A 26,729-nucleotide genomic window follows, 5' to 3' on the forward strand; every position below is an offset into this window, starting at 1 on the left:
CTTCTTTTTCAAGTGCCATATTCGTTCCGAAGGTTGGCGATCATCAGGGCTATACGTATTTTTGAAACTGCTGACCGAAACAATTCGTTGTTTCTACAGCCATACCATTCCTGTAGATTCTTTAGTCAGGAGTTTCGTCTTCTTCCTATGGACCTTTTTCCTGCTATCGTCCCCTGCATAATTATTCGAAGCAGTTCATATCTTTTGTCTCTTGTAATGTGTCCCAAGTATTGCAGTTTTCGTTTTTTGATCGTAAATATAACTTCCTTTTCTTTATTCATTCTTCTCAAGACCTCGACGTTTGTGACTCTCTCCGTCCATGATATTCTCAAGATTCTGCGATACATCCACAGTTCAAATGCCTCTAATTTTTTGGTATCAATCTTCTTCAGCGTCCATGACTCCATTCCGTAGAACAGCACAGAAAGTACGTAACATCTCATCAGGCGAAGTTTCATTTCAAGACTCAAATCTCTTCCACAGAACACTCTCTTCATTTTAGTGAATATGGATCTGGTTTTTCTATTCTTATTTTGATTTCTGCTGAGCTATCGTTGTCTTCATTTATAAAAGTGCCTAAATATTTGTATTTGCTAACTCGATCGATAATTTCATTGTGTAAATATAAATTTTGGACATTTGGTGTTGATTTCGATATTACCATAAATTTAGTTTTCTTTATGTTCAAAGATAGTCCATATTCTTCGCTGCAGTCTGCTATCTTATTCACCAATGTCTGTAGCTCTTCAAGTGTTTCAGCGATCAGAACGGTGTCGTCAGCAAATCTCAGATTGTTTAATCTAACACCATTTATTTTAATACCTATGGATTGCTCAGGGAGTGTTCTATTCATTACGTCTTCGGAATAGAGATTAAACAGGGTTGGTGACAGTATACACCCTTGTCTCACACCTCGCTTTATTTCAATTTCTTCAGTGGTATTATTCTCTACTCTCACTACTGCTTTCTGATTGTAGTACATATTTGCTATAAGTCAGATGTCTCGTTTATCTAAAATCTTTTCTGCCAGGAGACTGATGAGAAGATCATGCAGCACTTTATCAAAGGCCTTGTTATAATCTATGAAACACATGAATACATCTTGATTTATGTCAAGACATCTTTGAGCCATAAAGTTCAGTGCAAACAACGCCTCTCTTGTTCCGAGTCTATTTCGGAATCCAAACTGGGTATCATTGATGTCCATTTCCAGTTTTCTGTGTACTCTAATGTGTAAAATTTTCTGGAATATTTTCGGTACAATACACTACTACTTGTTTAATTTTCTTTAACTTTAAAACATTTTCAATTCCGTCATTTATTTAAGATGTTAGGTAGTTTTATTGCAATAGTTATTCGTAAAAAAAAAATTTTTATTTCAGATGTTCTAAAAGAAACCTTAAAGAACAAAAGAACAAACAACATTTTTTAATTTACGACTGAAATTTTGCGTCAATTTTGGCGCGCAGTGAGTTTATTAGGTTTCAACTATTATAAATTTGGTTTCATTTTAAATCGTTAAATAGGTAAAAACCGTCAAGTAATTTGTTTCCGTGGGTTCAAAAATACTGTGCAAAAATAAATCATTTATATGTTCGTGATGATTAATTTCAAAAGTCGTGTTTAATAGATTTCCGCGACTTCAAAACCGCCTGTGTCATCTTTATGACCTATCTATTTTTAAATATAACTTACAAGTGTTGATATACATGTGTAAGCTATTTTTGACCAGAAATTCTTATTAATAGAATGTCACTTGCCTAGGAGCGTCCACCAAAATTTAGAATTTATACTCGATATCAACAAGAAAATACATACACTCAGGTACAAAAAATCGATCCACGCCGTGTTTTATAGAGAAGAAGACATATTTTTGAAATTGTCACATAGATTGGGCACATGTATATTTTCGGAGAGTTATTAGATGGAAAGTAAGTGCAAAAAAATATTTATTTATATAAAAATATATGGCAGTATTCGAAAATTGAAAAAATGAAAAGTAGCTTTAAGACCTATGTAATTTGTTATTAATATTTAGTAATTTTTCCTCGGGCCCTTATCAGAGACTGCATACTTCTTGGCATTGTGCTAATTAAGTTTTGAACATTAAGTTCATCCACTTCATTCTATATGAATGAAGAGCCTTACTAAGCTCAGGCAAGTTTTTTTGTGGGGTAGCCGAAGTAGAGGGGATAAATCAACCCCCCACTCCGTTCAGGTACCATATGTTTATTTGTAATGGTTGTTACATACCTTGTTCCTATCATAGAACATTTATCCACAAGAACTAAGTCAGTAAGGATGTTGGAACTTATACACCAGCCCAAACCATAACTGAGCCTCCTCGATACGTAATTCTATCGGAAATATTGCATTGAGTAAATCTTTCTTCTTGCCTTCTTCAGATTCTTTCGCGCCCGTCTGGTGACCTGAAGCAAAAACCTGGACTCATCCTTACTCCAATGTGGGCAATTCCAATTTTTGTGTTCCCTTGCAAAAGCAAGTCAACCTTGCGATGTAATACGGACAGCTGTGGACATAGGAATGGCCTTCTAGATAATCAATTCACTTCATGAAATCATCAGAAAACTGTTCACCTACTTACATCAACCTTTCGGACTTCGCTCAGGCAACTAACCAGCTCAATAGAAGTTGTCTGTGTAACAAAAAATCGATCATCGAGTGTGGATGCTACTCTTCTACAGCCTGATAGTGACCTTCTAGTGAAATTACCATTAATAATTGAACCACTGAATGGCTCCTTGAACAGCACAACGATTTAACCCAGTACCTGGGCGGCATAATGTTGTCTACGGCATAATATTGACTCTATTTTGATATTCTTTTTAATCGTATAAAAAGTTTCTCTTATTTTCTTCTATTTTCGATGTGGACAGATACAGCTGATTGAGTTTATTCCAAAAATCTATGTATGATTTATGTTTATGGGTCATTCCATTTCAAATCACTCAATTTTGGAGCAAAAAAAATTTTGGACCTCCGATTTGTCTGAAAATTGGTATATAGCTTCTGCGGGACGTAAAAATAAGATATTTAAGGTCAAAAAATCTTCTTCTTTTTTTCTCAAAATGTTATTTTATGCGATTTTACAGTTATTTGGTGTTTATTTATACAAATCTGCATTTTCTATCGTAAAGTATCAATGGAAAACATAATATTTTAATAGAAGGGACTCAAAAATGTCATTATATGGCATTATAACAAGTTACTTTGATTCAAAACAAGCTTTTGATCAAATTTTATAGTGTAGAAACCGTTAAAATACCGTTTTTTACATTTTTCTCCATTCCCAAAATACATCATAATCGATTTGGCTGAAAATTTGCCCACAGATAGACAAAACATAGGACTTTAAGTGGTGAGAAAGATTTGAATTATATTACAATATCAAAAAAGTTACATGCAATAATATAGTCAAAAATATAGGCGTCTACTGTAAGTACAATTAACTCGAAAATATCGACCTCACGACAAAAATTGTTAAAAAAAAATTGTAATAATTGTAAAAACGATTTATTTGGAACAATTTCAGTTCCTACCATTTTTGTCGAAAAGTTAAAAATGGCGGAGATATTGAGCAAAACAAGTTCTCCTTTAAAATCAAGATGGCGGCTAACGTAACGGAGGAATTCATTCGTGATTTTAAATTTAGGCTACTATTGACTCCCCTAAAGATCAGAAAAATAAAATTTTGGGCAGCTCGGCATTCAAGGTCAAATGCTATCCCGACTGAACTAATATACAGCGTGTCTACTTGAGTTGGAAACATATGGGAAACTTTTTTATTATTAATTTTACGAAAAAAAGTTATTCTTTATAAAAAGTTCTGCATGCCCCAAAACCTAAGATTCAATTATCAGATATCAAATTTTCTCAATATTATACGAGGTATGTCAAAAAATATGAACTTCGTTCAAGAGTAAAGTACCTTTATTTCTCTCAATATCGAAAATTCTTATTATGAAAAGTTGTTTGGAAATAAAAACCAAGCTCAAATATGTAATTACATGCTTCTAATTGGAAAAAAATATTTTCCAAATTTTTCTCAAATTTATTGATACTAACTTCGTTTTTATTCATTACACATACGATAATTCTTTTATTATTACTTTTACGAAAAAAAGGTATTCTTTATAAAAATCTCTGTATGTCCTAAGACCGAAGATTCAACCAACAGATATGACATTTTATTAATTTTATACGAGTTATGTCAAAAAATATGAATTTCACTCAAGAGTAAAGTACCTTTATTTTTTACAATATTGAAAACGGTTATTAAAAAAGTTGTTTAGAATTAAAAACTGTATGTCAATAGGCAATTACATCCTTCTAATTGAAATACTGTGAAATATAAAGGTGCTATAATATTGAGCGAATTTCATATTTTTTGACACACCTCGTATAAAATTAATAAAAGTTGATATATCATGGTTGTGTCTTAGATTTTAGACCATGCAAAGTTTTTTATGAAGAATAACTTTTTTTCGTAAAATGAATAATAAACGAGTTATGATATTTGTAATAATTAAAAACGATGTTGGGTATCCATAAATTTGAGAAAAATATTTTTTTTTTCAATAAGAAGCATGTAATTGCATATTTCATCTTAGTTTTTAATTCCAAACAACTTTTTATCATAAGAATTTTCGATATTGAGAGAAATAAAGGTACTTTACCCTTAGCCGAAATTCATATTTTTTGACATACCTCGTATAATATTGAGAAAATTTGATATCTGATAATTGAATCTTAGGTTTTGGGGCATGCAGAAGTTTTTATAAAGAATAACTTTTTTTCGTAAAATTAATAATAAAAAAGTTTCCCATATGTTTCCAACTCAAGTAGACACGCTGTATACTTTTGAGTCTGATATTACTGCATGTAACTTTTTTGGTATTGTAATATAATTCAAATCCTTCTAACCACTTAAAGTCATATCTTTTGGCTATCTGTGGGCAAATTTTCAGCCACATCGATGATGATGTATTTTGGGAATGGAGGAAAATGTAAAAAACGGTATTTTAACGTTTTTTACACTATAAAATTTGATCAAAAACTTGTTTTGATCCATAATAACTTGTTATAATGCCATATAATGACTTTTTTGAGTCCTTTCTATTAAAATATAATGTTTTTCATTGATACTTTACGACAGAAAATGCAAATTTGTTTAAATAAACACCAAATCACTGTAAAATCGCATAAAATAACAATTTGAGAAAAAAAGAAATAGAAGGTTTTTTGACCTTAAATATCTTATTTTTACGTCCCGCAGAAGCTATATACCAATTTTCAGACAAATCGGAGATCCAAAATTTTTTGCCCGAGTGATTTGACATGGAATGTACCTTATATAATCAATGCACTGTTTGTCGAAAAAAGCAAAATCTAAAAAATTTACTTTATGATTTTTTTCTACGAGCGTGCAAAAATGTTTACTTTAGCGCAACCGTTTTAGTTTAGAAAGTTTTACTTTTCCTCACGCGTTTTATTTTTCCGCACGCGTTTAGATATTTTAATATGGCCTTAAAGTAATTTTAATCCATGCAATAAACTAATATTTAGATATTATTTACTATTTTATTTCAAATGTATCTTATTGTGTTCCTGTTTAATGAAATTAACGCGACAATTCGATGAAATAAAATTATTTTGACACATTATTCGAAAGCAAATCGGTAGACAATAACAGTCGTTTTGAATCATCGTCATGGAAACCAAGATCGTCGTCATGCTAACTAATTATTATTGAAAGTTTGGTTTTGACAACCTTGTCAAAGAATTAATTTGTGTATGTATTTTCATATTAATTAAATTAATTGATTAAGATTTGGTCATTTTTTAAAGACTCGTAGAAAAAATATTGTTCCTAACTATTGCAGAAACTCTTTTTTCCGCACTCGACTGCTTGCCGAACTCCCGCTTCGCGTCGTTCGGCAAACTGCATTCGCGTGCAAAAAAGTATGACTTTCTGCATTTGTTAAAAAATCGTTATTTTCCTAACTAGTGCGGAAAGTGATTCTTTCACGCACGAGACTGTCATTGACCCGTGATAGCGGAGTTGGGGCAAGCAGTCGAGTGCGGGGAAGACTCTTTCCGCATGCGTTAAGAACAATATTTTTTCTAGAGCCGTACGTTTGTAAAAAAGCCACAAAATATATAGTTAATAAATTTTTATTTAGAAGTGAAAATACACAAATTAATTCTTTGACAAGGTTATCAAAACCAAACTTTCAATATAATGGGTTACCACGACGGCGATATTGGTTTCCATGACGACGATTCAAAACCATTGTAATTTTCTACTGATCTGACTTTTAAATATTATGTCAAAATAATTTTATTTCATCGAATTATCAGTAGTAATTGCACAAGAGCTCTAAAATTATCGAATTTTTCCCAAGTGACACTTTGACAGTTTTAATTTCACGACCCGAAGGGGAGTGAAATTATGTCAAAGTGTCACGAGGGCAAAAATTCGATAATAATTTTAGAGATCGAGTGCAATTTGCTGCGATTATTTCATGAATAAAACTATTCAAAACCAAAATTTTATTGTAATTTATTTATGTAAGTACAAATTAGTACAATTAAACACACAGTTGTTATAAATATTTGACGGTTGAAAGTCATCACTTTTATAATTTTTGTAACATTAATTGTCATTAATGTCACTGAATGTATTTTTTCGTAGCAACGAAGGGCATCTGACGTAATATACTTGACGACGGGATATTATTAAAAATTATCAGTTTAATTTTTATTTATGTAGCTTTCTATTGGTCAGAATCTCCTATGAATGAAATAATCGCGCTAATTTCATTAAAATATGAACACAATAAGATAAATTTGAAATAAATTAGTAAATAATATCTAAATTTTAGTTTATAGCATGTATTATAATATATTATAATGCCATATTACAAGGTATTTTACTTTAAGTAAATTTACTTTCACGCACTCCGTGCGGGAAAGTGCACCTTTCGGAAACGAAATGCGTGCGTGAAAGTGGCTCTTTTAGCACGGCCGTAGAAAAATAACTATTTCAATTCTGACGTACATATATAATAAATATGTAGTATATTATATTGTAACGATCCGAAATAAGTATACCTTTAATTTAATAATATTTATTTCTCTTTTAATTCACACCGATTACTTGCATGACGTAATCATAATAATAAGTGGTCACCGCGAGAAAACTTTTTAAATTCAATTTTCAAACAAATTCCATAACGAAAGTCATATTTCTGATCATCCACCGACTAACTGTCACTATCTAAAAAATCATTTTAAAATTTACTTGCGCATACAATCTGGTTTCACACAATAATTTTGGTAAGTGTTCATTAAATATTTCCTTTCCTTTCGGTTTAATAATGGCTGTCCATCGAAAAAAGAAAACGTTTGTCTTACGGTATAAATTGTTACAGGTTTTGGAATGTGAAAAAGTCACAAAGAGTCCTGACTTTTTGGCCAGATTTTGCGAGGTAGCGTATATTGTTAGGACGCTCTCGTTTTGATATGCCGTTAATTTGAGACCAATTCAATTTGAGACCGTCTAGTTTGAGGCCTGTACGAATAAAATCAACCATATTTTGATTGTTTTACAATTGCTTATCCTGTTTGCTGAATTTCCACTACATACCCATTTGGAAAACTAAAGTAATAAATTTTATTTAATATTTCTCATCGATTCGGAATGTGACGACAGAATCCAGCTTATTTCCTGTTTTTTTTTTGAAAATTGAATATTTAGTTTCTAAAGAATTTTGTTAAGAATACTCTGCTACATAATATTTTAATATTTCTTGTTTGTGAAGACTAAGAAAGCTTTCCGGCGTCCAAAAATAAGTTAATTACACAGTAAATAATAATAATATCTTCTTTTTTGGTTTGATAAAATTATAATTTTTTTGTTATTTAATTGAAAGATAAATACACCATACTCTAACGTTATTACCGTTGTTCACTATTCCTATTTTTTATACTTAATTCTATTCCAGATGATGAGTTGTATCTCTAGATGATACAGTAAAGGTAGGTAACCTCCTAATAAATATTTCATATATTGTTTTTTTAGTGTAATCTGACTATGTATACCATGTTTGTTTTGTGTGGTTTCCATGTTTCTCCTAGGTTAGCTGAAAGATATGGTGGCGCTCGCTGATGATTGGAAAATAAGACTTGACACCGATCGTTGTAATATATTTTTTTATTTGCTTTTCATAGTTTGATCTGATAAACAACATCACATCTCCAATAACATCCATAAGAATCCATCCCTATAATCTCTGGAGACTAGAGCTACCGTGGTATTTATATGTGTTAGCTTCCTGCAGTGTGTTTCTCATTTTTTTTTATCATTTTATTTGAGTGAAATCTCACCATTCTATGAATCGACACTCCAGTGTTGCTACAATACTATACAGGGTGGTTCATCTTATTCGCCTCGGTCTCTGTACGGAAAACCACTTGATATTTTAAAAAAATTTCTTCACAGAAATATACAGGGCCTTTAATACTACAACCTAAAAATAATGTGAATTATACAGGGTGTTCCACAAAAGAGTGGTATATCAAAGTTATATTTTTTCTTATGGAATGCCCTATATCTGATGACAATATTGAATTGACCTGGAAAAATAAGCTATACTTTCATAAGGGTTCCCTATACCTAAATACAGGGTGTTTTGATTTATTTCGATTTTTATAAAAATGTAAGGTTTTAGAAAAAAATAAATATCTACGAATCTAATAAGCAGTAACAAATTCTTTCTTGGATCTTAATAATAGACTATTTAGCATACCTAAACAGATGCTTATTGCAACAAAATTTCTTACAGGGTGGTCAAAATATGAGATTGTTCTATTAACAAATTCAAGCTGTAATAACTTACTTATTTTAAATGGAACACCCTGTATCTTACTAGTCTATCGCGTAGAAAATTTGTTTAGATTTCAATTTGTATTAGGGTTTCTATACCTATCTTTTTACAGGGTGGTCAAAATATTAGATTGTTCTATTAACAAATTCAAGCTGTAATAACTTACCTATTTTAAATGGAACACCCTATAGCTTACTAGTCTATCGAGTAGAAAATTTACTTATCTTTCAATTCTTATTAGGGTCTCCTATACCTATCTCCCTTCATTTTTTAAATATTTAAAGATTTCCTAATTTGTAAGCTTTAAAAATTAGAATTAAGTACCTATGTCGCGGTTATGTACAACACATCACCAACACCGGCAATATACTTAGACAAGATACTGTCATTAATAATAAAATTTTCATTGTTATCATGTAATCACACAGAGTGTTGTATTATTTTAGTTGATTTTGGCCTACATGTGAAATTGAATAATATGTTTATTTTAAACTGCATACCCTATATTAGATGCCGTATTCTGGAAGATATTTAAATTATGTTTCATTCCGTATAAGTATTTTCCATATCTTAACCCAACGGTTATTAAGTAAATTTAAGAACGCCACTTTTTGTTTGAATCTTTAAATCGCAATTACAAACAATTAAATGCAATGGCTACTTTGACGAAAACGAGCCTATTGTACAAAATATGTAAAAATGGGTATTTACAGAATAACATGGGAATTTATATTTACAGAATAACATGTGTATTGAGAATGTTAACATGGAATTCAAGAGATTTTAAATATCTTCCATTATAAAGAATAGAATATCGAGTATGTCACTTAAAATAAGAACACTCTGTGTGATTAAATGATAAAAATGTGAATTTTATTAATGAAACTATCTTGACTAAGATATTTAAGTATATTGCCGGTGTTGGTGATGTGTTGTAGATAACCACGACATGGGTACTTACTTCTAATTTTTAAAGCTTACAAATTAGGAAATCTTTAAATATTTAAAAAATGAACCTAGATAGGTATAGGAAACCCTAATAAGAATTGAAAGCTAAGTAAATTTCCTACTCGATAGACTAGTAAGATACAGGGTGTTCCATTTAAAATAAGTAAGTTATTACAGCTTGAATTTGTTAATAGAACAATCTAATATTTTGACCACCCTGTAAAAAGATAGGTATAGGAAACCCTAATACAAATTGAAAGCTAAGTAAATTTGCTACGCGACAGACTAGTAAGATACAGGGTGTTCCATTTAAAATAAGTAAGTTATTACAGCTTGAATTTGTTAATAGAACAATCTCACATTTTGACCACCCTGTAAGAAATTTTGTTGCAATAAGCATCTGTTTAAGTATGCTAAGTAGTCTATTATTAAGATCCAAGAAAGAATTTGTTACTGCTTCTCAGATTCGTAGATATTTATTTTTTTCTAAAACCTGAAATTTTTGTAAAAATCGAAATAAATCAAAACACCTTTTATTTAGGTATAGGGAACCCTTATGAAAGTATAGCTTATTTTTTAAGGTCAATTCAACAATGTCATCAGATATAGGGCATTCCATAAGAAAAAATATAACTTTGATATACCACTCTTTTTTGGAACACCCTGTATAATTCACAATATTTTTAGGTTGTAGTATTAAAGGCCCTGTATATTTCTGTGAAGAAATTTTTTTAAAATATCAAGTGGTTTTCCGTACAGAGACCGAGGCGAATAAGAGGAACCACCCTGTATATTTTTTGGTATAGTCCTGGCGCATCCGGCAAGAACTACAAAAATGATACTTCATTATGCGTTATTTTTTCATACAGAATTTCAAATTTCCTAAATTATTCAGTAACAGGAAAACAAGCATCGGTTTCTTAATATTGTTCTGAAGATACTTTTTTGTGGTATTCTTAACTTAGTTTACTATTTTTACTGGAAATATTCCACAATTTTACATCTATTGGTATAATATAAATCTATGTGTATAAGTGAGAATACCAAAAAAATTCGTGTAGTTAACTCAAATTGTGCGTGACAGACTTGTAGGATTGTAAATAGTTTACCTTATATTTTAAATTTCCCTGTATATCATTTTTCCTTGATTATTAGTAGAAATACGAAACGAACGGCCGTCCCTTAGGGCAGCTGTGTGGGCGTATCTAATCGTTGTGTTTATTTTCGATCGTTAAAGATCAACAAGTAGCGAAGTAGCTAGCTTGACTAATTTTTGTAGTTTTGGGTTATTGGAAGATGTCGGTATATGCTTTGAACCAATTTTAATTGGGTTGTTTCACAGGAAAAAGGAGATTAGTCTAAGAGGGTTTGTTTTAGCGTAGGGAAAGAGAACGAATACATTCAGTCGATTATAACATCACAGCGACTACAGACGTGCTCTTTGGGTTAATAAGACGTAAAAGAAGACGAATTAAGACGGGTATTATATTGATTAGACGCAAATTATCTATAAATACATTTCTTTTTTGTAAGAATAAGAACACGTCAGATTTTAGTCGCAATTACACAACATTTCGTCAATTTAATAGTATCAATAATTTAGTCATCTATTTTATTAATTAAAACTGTTAAACATCAAACGGACTTTTATTACGATTGTCTTTAAAGAATCCCTACAGACTCATATGCACAGGTAAAAATAGGAAACAGAACATCGATGCCATTAAGTAAAACATCAGGACAGACAAGGATACCCCTTATCACCGTTGCTATTCAATTTGGCCTTGCCTTAGAATATGCAATAAGTAAAATATCGTCAAACTATCGTTGGCGTTTGCTGATAATCTAGATTATGCAGTCGCTCATTCTACAAGAGACATGAGAGAGGTGTTTTCAGAACTCAAGGGGGAAACAAGTAGTCTGGGCCTTCGAATAAATAAAAAGAAGACGAAATGCATGCTCGTCATCAAAACCAAGACCAAGAGGTAGGCAGAATATAACTATAAATTACCACAACTTCGAAGTGGTAAAAGAGTTTAAATATTATATGGGGGGCGGTAGTCACAGATGACAACCACATAGAGAGGTCTCAGCAAGGATAGCTGCGGTAAATAGAGAATTATACTCCCTACCATTATTATTAAGATCTAAGGTGCTAAAAAGACAATCTAAATTAAGACGGTACATGTCATTTATTCGCCCAGTTGTTACACACGGAAATGAATCATGGACTCTACATCAGCGGGAAATAATTAAGCTGGTGGTATTTTAAAAAAAGGTTCTCAGAATTATATTTGGCTCTCAAAGAGATCATTTGACAGGAAAGTGGAGAAGGTGCCGCGATGCTGAATTGGTGAATCTGCATGATACTGAAAACGGTCTTATATATAAAAGCTAGCCGGATAAGATGAGCAGATCATGTGGTACGATCACAGGGAGACAAAGTGTTAAAAACTAATTTTTGAGAGAACAGACAATAAAAGATTGGTAGACCGTCCCAGAAAAAGGTGAAAGGATAATCTTGAAGCCGAGTTATCTAGGATTGAAGTACAATAATGGAGGAAATGGAAGTGCAGGATCATAGAAGATGGAGGGCTATAGTGGATGCGACGAAGTCTCACCCCAGAGTTGCAAAGCCAGTCAATAAGAAGAAAAAAATGACCACCAATGCGAGAATTTAAAATAAATAAATCGTTATTTACTATTTTAAATACTCTTCTTCTGTTAAACAAATGTTATAGGTAATTAAAACTTATGTCCCCTTCTTCGTAATCAGTATTTTTTTAAACCTGTCTGTATTTTATACAACTCTTCACAAATACGTGGTCCATAAAACTTTTTATGCTGTTGTTTTCAAAAAATCTTATCCACTTTTAGCCGATATTGTAGTCGCGATGGGATACGTGGTTTAGAATGGAAACTTTTGGTTGTTACGCGAAAACGTAGGCCGCGTTGAATATATTTCTCGTACGAATGCCAGAGCCAAAATCCAAGATGGAACAGCTAATCCTGCTACAACGTTACGACAACCTGTTAGATGTGTAAAATGCTTACATGGGATTAGGTTGTTACACGGGCCACAGAATCCTAGAGCCCAACAAGTAGATGTGTATATGAAGATACAGTTATAAACTGTTTCCTAACTTGTAAACTCCTCTTTTTTAAAAATTACAGCATGAGCTACACTATAAAACATGACAAATCATGATTAGGCAGGCATTTAAACATTTATAAAATTAGAAGTATAACTTCTAGTATTCAAGTATTTTTTGTTTTTAAAAGGTTTTATAGTTTTCAGCTCCTATTTGCTTACGTTTTCTTTCATTTTAATAGACTTTTCAAATCCATTGTTACACACTGTCTTCTAGACCCTACTCTATAGATCGATATTATTGAAGTAAATGTAAAATTGTATATTGTACAAATGAGAAAAAAGACATATTTCTCACGAGTGCAGAAGTTTGTTGCAAAGTTTTTTGATTGCAAATCAAGTGAGGGAGAAATATGTCATTTTCTCATGTGATGTACTCTGTACTTTTTCTATGGATGCGGTTTTGTCAAGAGTTCAAATTTTAAAATTAAATAATTTAGGTGCTTTTAGGTATATTACATACATAAATTGAAATAAAATACTTATATATGTAGGTATTTAATATTCGTGAAATTAATATACGTTATTTATTTAAAATTATAATTAGAAGTTATTTTTGAACAGCTTTGAAAGGTAATTCCTGGTAAGTTTTGCTTTAACATATTTTGTTTGACAACAATAATTGAGTTTGTATTGTGCATATTATCATGGAAAGGGCGATCACATGTAGGGAAAATCGTACGAGAACCCGTGAGAAAAATATTACTCACTGCAATGGCCGATTCTTCTCACTGCGTGAGAAATTGTTCGTTTTGAATGTATGTAAGTAGTGAGAGAAGTTGCACATTCTATAGCATCCATAGAAAGATAATATTATTTCATATCAACTTCCCATTTTAAGCTATGTTAAAATTTTAATTGCTATTTTTCATCTCGGTTACCCATTACATGAAGCGTTTACGCAGATAAACTATAAATATAGTGTTCTGTAGGCTTTTAAATACATCTCCCATCAAAATAGACATAATGCCAAGATATGCATATTGGTCTACTTCAGTGTGTGCAGATCTTCAATATTTTTGGCTAAGGTGACAGTGTAAGTGTAGCTTTATTCCAGCTGTTTAACCTTCAAGAAGTTTTTAGGATCTCTGTATTAAAATATAAGATGCTAAATTATGTAAAATTTTAAATTTGACAAACACATGAATTGAAGGAAGGGCAGACATTTAGAAACTTGATCTACAATTTTGTTTTGTTTTAATATCTAGTTATAGTGGAGTCACTGAAGGTTTTCACCTCCGATTTCGTTGAACCTCCATCGATTTTCATGAAAATTGGTGAGTAGTTAGAGGATACCTCAAGAAACAAAGGTGACATGATGCAAACTAGCGCTTTTACCTTGGGGTGGAAGCCACCCCTTCTCGGGAGTTAAAATTATTTTATTAAAAATAATACCATAAATCGATATAGGGACAAATTCTAAGCAACATTTGTATATAAAGTTATTAATATAAATCAATGCTTTTTGAGTTATTGAGGATCAAAGATTTTATTTTTTCGTAAAAAAATTCATGTTTTAAACCTGTTTTCAACGTATAACTCAAAAACTATAAGCACTTTTACAAACAAGCTATTATTACCAAAATTGAAGATAAAAAATTGAATACACTCCTCAGTTAAAGAACTAAACTAATGTTAATTCAAAGTGAGTTATGGGTAATTGAATGTAAATTTTTGAGTACTGAAATCGATTATGTATTTAAGGTTAAATAACGGGAAAACGATGCATTTTATAAAATATACCTGTTAAACACTTGTCAAAGCACTTCGGATTACCTATCAAATGAGCTCCAGAAGAAGTTAATAGCATTAAAATTAAGTAAATTATGATGAAAATAAGAGAACCCTTTCCAATTTTTTTAGAAAAAAGTGAAAAATAAAACATACGCCATTTCCACAAAAATTAAAATTTATAGTAATATTTACCAGACTTTCTTTATATTAGCATAAGTAATGATTTCAACAATTTTGACCCGTTTAGAATGCAAATTTTTGAAAAAAAGGTACAATTAAAAAAAAACTGAATTTTTAAAATGATCGTAATTTTCATTTTCTTTTGATAATAACTCCAAAAATACTCAAAATACTCAAAAAATCATATATAACCAAATTTTAGTTTTTTCTGTGTCAAATATTTTACCTATTTTACTATATCTGTAGGGTAAAAAATACCCGAGATAGAAACGGTTAAAATTTTAGTTTTGATGCGAGAACCATGTAACCGGGGCCATTTAACCTTTCATTTTTAAAAAAAGTAAGGGATTTTAGAGATTAAATTTAACGGGGTTTAATAGCCCTTAGAATTAACTTTCAAATAATATTTAGGTGAAGCTGATAACGTAAAAATTAACGGGGTTATTAAAAAAAACAATAAATTTTTTGGAAAAATTTTTAAAAGATAAATTTTGAATAATTTTTGGAGCATAAATTTTAATGCTGTCAACTTGTTCGGAAACTCATTGGATAGATATTTCTAAGTAATTTGACAAATGTTTAATGAGTTTATGTATAAAGTGCATTGTTTTCCTGTTATTTAAACTTGAATACTTAGATTTGGGTACTCGCCGAAAAAAGTAAATATTCAATTACCTACAACTCACTTTCATTTAACACTATAAGGTTCTTCTAGTAAGGAGTTTATTTTGTTTTTTATTAGCTTCAATTTTGGTAATAATAACTTTTTTGTAAAAACTTATAGTTTTTGGGTTATTTATGAAAAATCGGTTAAAAACATGTATTTTTCTCAAGAAAAATTAAAATCTTTGATCTTTAATAACTCAAAAAGTTTTGATTTATGTTAATAACTTTATAAAACACATTTTGCTTAGAATTTGTCCCTCTATCGAATTATGGGGTTATTTTTAATAAAATAATTTTTAGCCCCGAGAGGGGGTCGCATCCACCCTCCAGGGTAAAAGCGCAAGTTGGTACCATGTCATCTTCGTTTCTTGAGATATCCTCTAACCACTCACCAATTTTCATGCAAATCGATGGAGGTTCAACGAAATCGGAAGTAATAGCTCATATCCACCTTCAGCGACTGCACTATTAGTCCATTTTTTTGATCAATATACTATTAAGTTAAACAGTTTAAATAGTTTATCAGTAATCAACATTATAAACCAATTAAGCAACATATATTAGACAAATCTGTTAAATTTGGTTACATCATCTACTATTGTCCAATGCTAGTAAATAGGAATATATTTCACTTTAATGCTTAAGGTCTGATTTTTTGTTATTACAACTACCACATTCTGCTGTAAAATCCATCTCTAGAAAGAATCTCTTACTATTTTTTTTCAACACATAAAGTTATAAGAGAACCATCATGTGATTACTATCATGTATGTACATGTGTGAGAAGAATGTATCTTTGAGAGTCTAATGTACACTCACTTTTGTGAGAGGTAATTCGATCTTTTAAGGATATTGAGTTTTGTCCTTATATTCTTAACTATAATCTGTCTACGTCAAGGACAAGGTCTAAGAACTACCGATTTATAAACCAGCTGCAAGTGATTGGGTACCTATAAGTTATTGGTATGTTTTAACCAGGTATTTTTAAGGATAAATCAACTTACTTTATTTTATATCTGATATCATTATTCTGCCAGAGTCGGTGGTCTTTTAAGTTTTCATCTAGCAAAATATGTAGGATAATGCGTTATCGTTTAAATTCGACATAGACGTGCACTGCTTGCATCTTATTTTATTCTTAACACAATTTAATATGATATATACCATTGATTAAAATATATTTTTTGTTTTTTTTTATATTAATAAACAAAACGAACGAAAAACAAATCGAGTAACATTTTGAGCGCCGCCCATCTCTAAGATTAGTGCGAAATAAGGTAGCAAGAAGTTTGAGTTGAGAATAGAGAGAGCGGTGGTCCAAGCAAGGCAAAGCGAAGCAGGCAAACGAAATTGGCGGGGCCGCACGATCTGAAGGGTCGGTGCGTTGCGTCTCGACGCTGCCGTCGATCGATATGCGTCTTTATCCCAGAAAGCGACGAGCTACGCTAAAAAACAATACGCATCCCCGATCCTCACACGCACCCTCATGCGCCGGTAATGGACCAGCATTTACAGCTATCTACCTTTTTACTTTACAGCGACGACTTTGAATGCTGTACCCTTCCGTCATTACACTTTTGATCTGTTGATACGTGTCCACGTGATGGGGAAACAGGTACACTTAAAAAGAGGCCACCTAGAATGTTATAAGGATTTTTCAATAATTTTAAGTTTATGAAATTTATTGTATTGTAACTAAACTCCCACAATATTCCAGGAACCGAAGCTTTTCCCCTCGCAATCTTTACAGAATGGATCGATTTGCTTGAAAATTTGAGAATAAGTAGTGGATAGTCCAAGGATCAAAATCTATATGATGCCAAAAGGCGCTTTTACCATAGGGGTGGTTGCCACCCCATTCCGGGAGTGGAAATATTTTATTATATTTTGACCGCAAAAGTTGATGAAAACATTCATTCTAAGCAAAAAATGTTCTATACATTTTTTTTGATAAAATTAATAGTTTTAGATTTATTCGCTATCAAAAGTGTTAGTTTTATATCGAAAAAATCAACGTTTTTCGATATACTCATTTACGATTCGCTCAATTCTTGCCGTAGAAAATTTTTTTTAACTGAGTTGTTGGGAATTAAATAACCTACAATTTCATATTTACACATTTTTTCGTATCTCGGATGCTAATCTTTCTATTCTGAAGGCACTGGCATTTTTTATCAAACTAAAAAATTTGTTATTCGCTTTTAACTCCAGTTTTTTAAAAACTAATCATTCTAAGCCAGTCAAACTTCTAGAATCTATTAATAATACATAAATAAAGAAGAATAAATAAGACCAATGACTAAAAACACCGCTAACCTTCATTATTATACTTCCAATTGGATTTCTTCTTTTTTTTTCAAAAAAATATATTAATTTTTTAACCGTAACTTTTTTATTTTTTATCTTAGAAAGTTTGGTAAAAAATAATTTTGAAGGTTTTAACAACATCTATAAGTACATTAATATTAAATATTTTTAAAATCCTCAGTGGCAAAAAGAGGTGAGTTTGAAAGGGTTGGTAAAGGTAGTTTTTGCATGTTATTACAAGTTTTAATTTTCAATAGCTCGCTCAATTTTTGCCGTAGAAGAAATTTTTGCAAACTAGGTTCTTGGGAATTAAATAAGCTAGAATTTCGTATTTCAGTTTTGTAAAAACAATCATTCTAAGCCGGTCAAACTTCTAGAATCTATTAATAATACATAAATAAAGAAAACCAAATAAGATCCATGACTGATTAACGCCAAGCATCACATTCAACAATGAACGAATACCTAAAACAGAGAGCGTAAAATATTTGGAAATACACCTGGACAAACATCTAACCTGGCGTACCCACATATGGAAAAAAAGAAAGCAGCTGGATACTAAATGGAAAAAGCTGCAGTGGCTCGTTGGCAGAAAATCACAATTATCATTGCGGAACAAATTACTAGCTTGCAATACCGTTCTCAAAACCAGTATGGACCTATGGAATCCAGTTATGGGGAACAGCATCTAAATCGAATATTGCTATCATCGAGAGATTCCAGTCAAAAGCCCTGCGCAGTATAGTAGATGCTCCTTGGTTCGTAACAAACCGAGTTATAATGATCTAGAGATGCCAACGGTTACTGCAGTAATAATAATATCGTATGGCATTTTTGCCGGGGAGATCCTTTCGGATAGTTCCAGCGCCAATTACATCTTTAACCCTGTTTCAAGTAACCAGTGTCGATGTACACTAGCCCAGGGGGACCGACGGCTTAACGTACTCTCCGAGGCACAGTGAGACGGCTCGTGTCATTATTGGAAATGAAAATGGTTTGTCTTTGGCAGGGATCGAACCCACGTGCACTGGCGTATGAGGCCAGCGATTATGCCGTTACTCCACGGCCGCTCGGTTACTGCAGTGACTAAACAGCTTAGCACAAACTGTCTAAGACGCTTAGAGCAACATCCAAACACACTGAAAATTAATCTGCTTGACAACAGTGAAGAATCCCGAAGGCTGAAAATAAGAACACTCTTGGATCTACCATTCTAACAGCAATAATTGTACATATGAAATTAATTTTAAATTGTGACAGTTTTATTTTATTTTTTAATATCGATGTAATAATGTAAAGTTACAAATTTTTATTGTTTTTAACATAATTGCAAGAATGTAAAAGTGCATACAGAGAGTGTATGCTTATTGTTATTATATGATATAACATATTGCAAAATAAACATTAAAAAAAATTGCCGTAGAAGAAATTTTTGCAAACTAGGTTCTTGGCAATTAAATAAGCTAGAATTTCATATTTAAACATTTTTTCGTATCTCTGATGCTTATCTTTCTGTTCTGAAGAAAAGGCCATTTTTTCCAAACTACAAAAATTCGTTATTTGCTTTTAACTCCAGTTTTGTAAAAACTAATCATTCTAAGCCGGTCAAACTTCTAGAACCTATTAATAATACATAAATAAAGAAAACCAAATAAGATCAATGACTGATTTTAATTAGGGTGGTGATTAGGAGGTTGCTTCCGATCACTTTTTTGCTGAAAAAATAGTGACTGACATTCTTTTCATTATAAGTTACTTAATTTTTGAGCTAGAGGCTTTTTTTTATTTCTAGAGATAGATATTTTTCAATGCTTTAAATTATTTTGAACAAGTTTTGCTCGAGAAATGCATAGTTTTCCCGTCTTTTGACTTTGAAACTATAATGTTTAGCATTTGACGAATAAGACGTAACATATAATAAAGTATAGCACGATTTGTTCTGGTCTTCAAGAAAATTAAAAAACAGTTATGTTTATTTTTTTGTCAAATAAAGTTATTTTGATAAAACGAAAATTTTTGAGTTATTTTAGCAGAAATCTTGTTAAAAACATTGATTTTTTGGATATAAAACTAACACTTTCGATAGCGAATAAATAGAAAACTGTTAATTTTATCAAAAAAATGTATACAACATTTTTTGCTTAGAATGAATGTTTTTACCAATTTTTGCGGTCAAAATATAATAAAAATTTTCCACCCCCGCGATGAGGTGGCAACCACCCCCATGGTAAAAGCGGCTTTCGGCATCATATAGATTTTGATCCTTGGACTATCCACTACTTATTCTTAGATTTTCAAGCAAATCGATCCTTTCTGTAAAAATTGCGAGGTTTTGTCCTATTTTAAGCTTCGTTACTTGGACTACAATCCAGAAACTCACCGTTTAACGGTGTCTATAATTGATATCAGTTTTACGACTTAGGAGAATGTACAGGTTGTCTGTATGTTGTTTTTCTTGGAATATGGCTGTTCTGTTTTTCAAAAATTTTTCATTAGTGTATAGTTGTTCAAAGGGTGAATTTGTGCAAAATTTTTAATTTAAAACTATGGCTGAGAGATTTGCTAGATCTGTTCAAATTGTTACTTTGATTGATAATGGAATGAGAGAAGTGGCCAGACAGCTTGGAGTAACTTATTGTATGGTCCAAAAAATATACCAATGATTCGTATAGACTAGATATCATAAATGACGACCAGAATCAGACTCTAGAAATATCACGACGGCCAGCGAAGACCGTTCTTTACAACACACTTCTTTGCAAAATCGTTCTTTACGGCTAGAGTAATCCCAAATCGTTTTCAAAATGCTCACGGGTTAGTCCAGAAAGCCACTGCGCATCTGCTAGGAAAAATATTCCGATTCGGATTTTTTGCACAATCTTACTCAAAAAGGACCCCTTTTAACAAATTTGCATATTGGCAGGACCAAAAGTGGGTCAAAAATTTTTTAAACGTTTCTTTTTTTGTTTTTTATTCTAAAATTATTTTTTTTTGCGTAGAAAAAAGTTTTTTTAGGTTTTTTGGATCATTCCAAACAGAAAAGGTCTTTAGTGACTTTTCTCTAAAGTTGATAGTTTTTGACATAAAAGCGATTAAAAATTGAAAAAATTGCGCAATCGTCCATTTTTAACCCTCAAAAACTATGTAAAAAACTGAAAATTTGAATGTTGCCAAGGTAGGTAGATATTCTTTAAGCATCGATTGATGAAATCCCGAAGAGTTTTTGGCAATACAATATTCAAAACTCCTTTGTTTTTTAATTGCTAATCAAGCGTGCGCGACACTCTTTTCCACCGTTGCATGTGTATACAGTATGGTGCAAATGAAAGGAATAAATTCGTTGTTTCGTGAACCGGCGACTTTAAGGAAAAATCCCAAAACAGGTCGATTTTTATTTTTAAGTTATGATATTGTGGCATATATGGTATACTAGTGACGTCATCCATCTGGGCGTGATGACGTAATCGATGATCTTTTTAAATGAGAATAGGGGTCGTGTGCTAGCTCATTTGAAAAGTTCGTAAATTCTCTATTCAGTAATATAAACATTTACATAATTATTTATACAGGGTGTCCAAAAAAGTTTTTAATTAACTTATTTGAAAAAAAGAAGAATGTGTAATCTATTTAATTCAAAATACATTTTACTGTTACCGGAAAACTAAAAAAAAATTATTTCACAAATAAACATTGCTTTTCGATTAAATTCAATGTTTAAGCCAGCTCCCGCCAGTCACCTGCCTCTTGGAAGTTTAAACATTTAATTTAAGCGAAAAGCAATGTTTAGTTGTGAAATAAACTTTGTTTTCTGATTTGTGAAAGCAGTACATTGTATTTTGAATTAAATAAATACATACATTCTTCTTTATTTGTCAAATAATTTATTTAATTAAAATTTTTTGGACACCCTGTATAAATAATTATGTAAATGTTTATATTACTCTATAAACGCCTATTCTCATTTAAAAAAATCATCGATTACGTTATCATGCCAGATGGATGACGTCACTAGCATACCATATATGCCACAATATCATAACTTAAAAATAAAAATCGACCTGTTTCAGTATTTTTCCTTAAAGTCACTGGTTTACGAAATAACGAATTTATTCCTTTTATTTGCACCATACTCTATTATACACAAGCAACGGTGGAAAATAGTGTCGCGCACGCTTGATTAGCAATTAAAAAACAAAGGAGTTTTGAATAATGTATGACAAAAAACTCTTCGGGATTTTATCAATCGATGTTTAAAGAATATCTACCTACCTTGGCAACTTTCAAATTTTCAGTTTTTCACATGTTTTTGAGGGTTAAAAATTGCCGATTTCGCAATTTTTTAATTTTTAATCGCTTATATGTCAAAAACTATCAACTTTAGAGAAAAGTCACTAAAGACCTTTTCTGTTTGGAATGATCAAAAAACATAAAAAACTTGGTTTCATGCAAAAAAAATAATTTTACGAAAAAACAAAAAAAAAACGTTTAAAAAATTTTTGACCTCACCCCATTGAGAAAAGAACCAAGGCCGAACTAATGGAAGCTCAAGAAAGTTTCAGAAGAATCCACTTCCTGTGGATACCATCCCACATGGGCATAGAAGGAAATATGAACAAGCAGATACTAGTGCGCGTAACGCTATCACTAATGATGCATCAGAAACAGAGTGTCGGAGTGTCGCAGGCGATCTAAAAGTTCATTTCAAAAATAAAGAGTTAGTGCGTGGAATTTAATTATTGCTCCAAAGATTTAATTTTCTACAAATTGTAATTCATTTTTACCAATTTTTGTTTTAATATTGTTACAAATGTTACAGAAATGTCGCTAATAACCTTCGGGTGGATGCGACTTTGTCTTTTTTAAATAAAAAAAAAATTAAACTAATAACTCTGTAGAAAAAAAAAAGATATAATAAAAACACAATATTTTTAGAGTTCTCTCAAAGGCATGACATACGACCACCCTGTTCACCCCGTTTAGTATTTTTGTGGTTCCATTTATTTCTGTTGTTTTTTTCCGTCAACTCGACTACTTCCTAGGTATGCGGACAGCTAGCCATCCATTGTCTTGGAATTTGCTGAAACTCTAAGCGAAAAAGTTGAGGATACATTGTGACAGTTTGATTTATTGACAGACCTCTTGATACAACCCAAAAAATATCCGTCGCATAAAAGCTGGCATAATTTAACTTTTTGTTGTATTCATCGAAGAAGAAAAGTTATTAAAATATTTTTAATTTGGAGTTATATTATTGAGACAAAACATCGTTAAATTTTTACAATTATGTCATAACATAACAAAATCTATTTGCCACAAAATATGTCATAACTTATAATAATTATATAATAACATAACTTATAGTAAAATGTTATGTCCGTGCTTTCAAGATCTCCCACTATATGGCGGTATATGAGAAAGTGGATGAGTTGGCCAAAGATACAATAAAAAAAGGTGAGATCCTAATTCAGATCTTATCGACAGATGCAATAAATGACGTCAAAGGTAGAATAAATAAAATATGGAAAAAACAATGGAAAAATATTTCAAGCATATCAAAAAATTTATATTTTTCTTTACATCAAGAAATTCCTCCGCCGCCTGAATACATATTTAGGTATAACCTGCCAAAGCAAGATATTTATACTATCGTCAGATTAAAAACTCGACACGGAAAATATGAGGCACATCTGCACAAATTAGGAACAGGTAATTCATCAGTCTGTTTTTGTGATAATGTTTCGATTAGAGATTTGAACCATATTTTCTTTGAATGCAGAATTAACGAGAGATATATAAATCAATTATGTATATTACCATTTACGACAAACACGAGTTCATTTTCCAATTAGTATAGAATATCTAATAAGTTGTCATAAAATGGAAATTTTTTTCTCAGAATCTTTATTAAAAATGAACACAAAACTTTTACATATTAATATCTGACTCTTAGAAAGTACAAAAACTATATCTTTTTTCATTTATACACGTACACTAATATTGTAGAGGGAGCAAAAGTCGAGGCCTCGAAAAATGATGACGGACAGTTAATCTCAGGATTGGGATATCTGCAACAAAAGAATCGTACGGCATTTGAAAAAGAAAGCTTCTTACGTGATAATTTACAACAATTTGACCAAAAAATAAAAAAATAAATATTTTTTAACCATGAAAAACTGAAGAAAAACGGGCAATTTTTTCACAAATTTTTTTCAAATTCTGTAAAATCTTTTTCTTGCGATATTTTTTACTAACGGTGGTAAATTATCACGTAAGAAACCTTTCTTTTTCAAGTGCCTTACGATTTTTTTGTTGCAGAGATCCCAATCCTGAGATTAACTGTCCGCCATCGGAACCACTTTTTTTTAGAGGCCTCGATTTTGGCGCCCCCTACAATACTAGTGTATGTGCATAAATAAAACAAGATATATTTTTTGTATTCTCTAAGAATTAGACATTAAGATATAAAAAGTTTTATGTTCATTCTTAACAAAGGTTCTGAGAAAAAAAATCTTGAAAAAATATATATTTTTGGTCTTCTAAAGTGTACTAGTACCTTAAGTTATCCATAAACTACTTGAAACAAATATAGTCATTTAAGTGAAATAGGTATAAATATAACAAAACTAATAAATTGAGGTAAAAATAAAATAAAAATCTGTGGCTAACAGACCCGCATCCAAGCCATTTTTTCACACACACACACAAGTTTCAAATGCATCTTCTGCAAAACCGCAACTTTCGATGATATGAAAACCAATAACGCATTTGCTAATTTTTTCCAACTTGTCACATTTGCCAGAAGACAAATTTTCAACTAAAATCACTTTCCGGAAACATACCAAAGGTGACCGTATTCTGATATTCATTACCTCGTACCTAACGTTTAAAACTTTCAGATTTACAAAGTTTTTAGAACTCATTGCATTACGATTCAGTCCAATCCCCGTACCTATTTCTAGTTTTGTTATTTCCTCCACATCCAGGAACGTTAGTCAGACTGAAAAAGTTCCAAATGTGTTTTACAAAAGGTTTTCACATCCAAGGAATGCATTTTAATGAAATACAGTTTCCTACATTCTGGATTTAGTTGTTGAATCCAGTATTAGTCCGTAAACTGGGAGTTCAAATTTCCTATCTCAATATTTGTACGAGCGATGTCATGCTTGACTCTAGTTAAATGGATTGGGCAAATTTTGAAATGCATAGGAAGTTTAATCATTTCATATACCGGGTGGTGAATCGTAAAATGGGCCATAGGAAACTCAATGTAAAATTCTAAACTGTTGAATTCCTGCTTCCCTGATTATTTTACATCAAAAGTCATGAGAGAATATTTGTAGAGAATTGAACTCTGTATTAAAATCAAAACTTAAAATTGTTCTACGATTTAAACGCATTCCAAAATTTTGAAAAATATAAAACATTTGCCACAGTAGGGTAAAAGTTAGGCCACACGTTACTAAACTAAAGCGTTGGTTTCCTCGAAAGCGGCACCGACCAACTGCGACCGTACCACTGCGATGAATTACGTCAGATTACGGTGAAAAATTCAAGGTTCTTCACAGCGGTAATGGAATGTGCAAACTCAGCAAGCGGTGGCTTCCAACGCATCCTTGGAAACCACTGCTATTATTCTGCATGGTACAGTTTTTTATGACGTCATTCATCGCAGTGTTATGGTCGTAGTTTGTCGGCACCGCTTTCGAGGAAACCAGCGCTTTAGTTTAGTAACGCGTGGCGTAACTTTTACACACATACCCTACTGTGGCAAATGTATTATATTTTTCAAAATTTTGAAATGCGTTTAAATCGTAGAACAACTTTAACAGTTTCAATACAGATTTCAATCCTCTACAAATAGTTTCAAATGTCATTTGATGTAAAATAATTAGGGAAGCAGGAATTCAACAGTTTAGAATTTTACATGGCCCGTTTTCCAATTCACCACCCGTATAGTATATTTCATGAATTTGTGACTATTTCCGATCAGGGATGAAAGTTTTGACTTAAACGGTCCGTTGAGCTGAGAAAGTTAATAGCAAGTTCTCCCAATATTTAAAAAGCACTGTCGATGACAACCAAAACTATGGTTTTATCTACTAGTGTATTCTACATTCATTTAAAGAAATATACTGATAGAATATTAACAAGAACACTCAAAATTTTTCTTAATGAGGAAATGAAATAGCTATACGTATAACAAGGGAGGAAAGTGCTACTTTTCCTCCCGAGAATGAAGTTTACTGTCCGCCGCGTAGCGGAGGCAACTTTGTGTGAAACCGGTATATGTGACCTGATAGAACCGCCCGTTGTGAAACAGAGGCATGGTAAAAATTTTTAACTTATAATATTGTTTGGCGAAATGGACGAAAACACAGAATACTCCAGGCTATGGGAGAAAAATGGGTCGATTTCAGGATATAATTCAGGAATTTTTGAAACCTATTAGGTGTTGTAAAGGACGATGTCAGGAATAACTTCTACTAAAATGTGACCAAAAATATTGTGAGCTTTTTTATTTATTGCGATTTTCATTTGTTAAATTTGCAATTTTTAAAGATTTTTAATTTTGCAGCTTAGGATATTGATTCTAGAGAAAAACGTTTTAATAGAAAGTTGTAGTGAATTTAAAAACCTACAATTTGAGCTATAATAAGTTTAATTTCGTTTATTGGTTATTGCAAAACAGCCTGCGAAAAGTCCAAAATGGCCTTTTTTCACAATTGCGTTATTTATTGTACAAATAATTTTTTTTATCTTTTAAAGCTTTAAAATGAAGATCTTTCAATTCCAAACATAAAAAAAAATTGCAAGGCCGGATTAACGAATTTGTT

General features: G+C 31.6%; 1 protein-coding gene across 4 annotated transcripts in view; it reads left to right on the top strand.

The window, feature by feature from the left end:
* Positions 1 to 26,729, top strand: part of LOC114326093 (inactive dipeptidyl peptidase 10) — a 396,495-nt gene that overhangs the window by 42,309 nt on the left and 327,457 nt on the right. The gene's annotated exons all lie outside the window — the stretch shown is intronic.

This window comes from Diabrotica virgifera, chromosome 9, assembly GCF_917563875.1.
Source record: "Diabrotica virgifera virgifera chromosome 9, PGI_DIABVI_V3a".
Lineage (NCBI taxonomy): Eukaryota > Metazoa > Arthropoda > Insecta > Coleoptera > Chrysomelidae > Diabrotica > Diabrotica virgifera.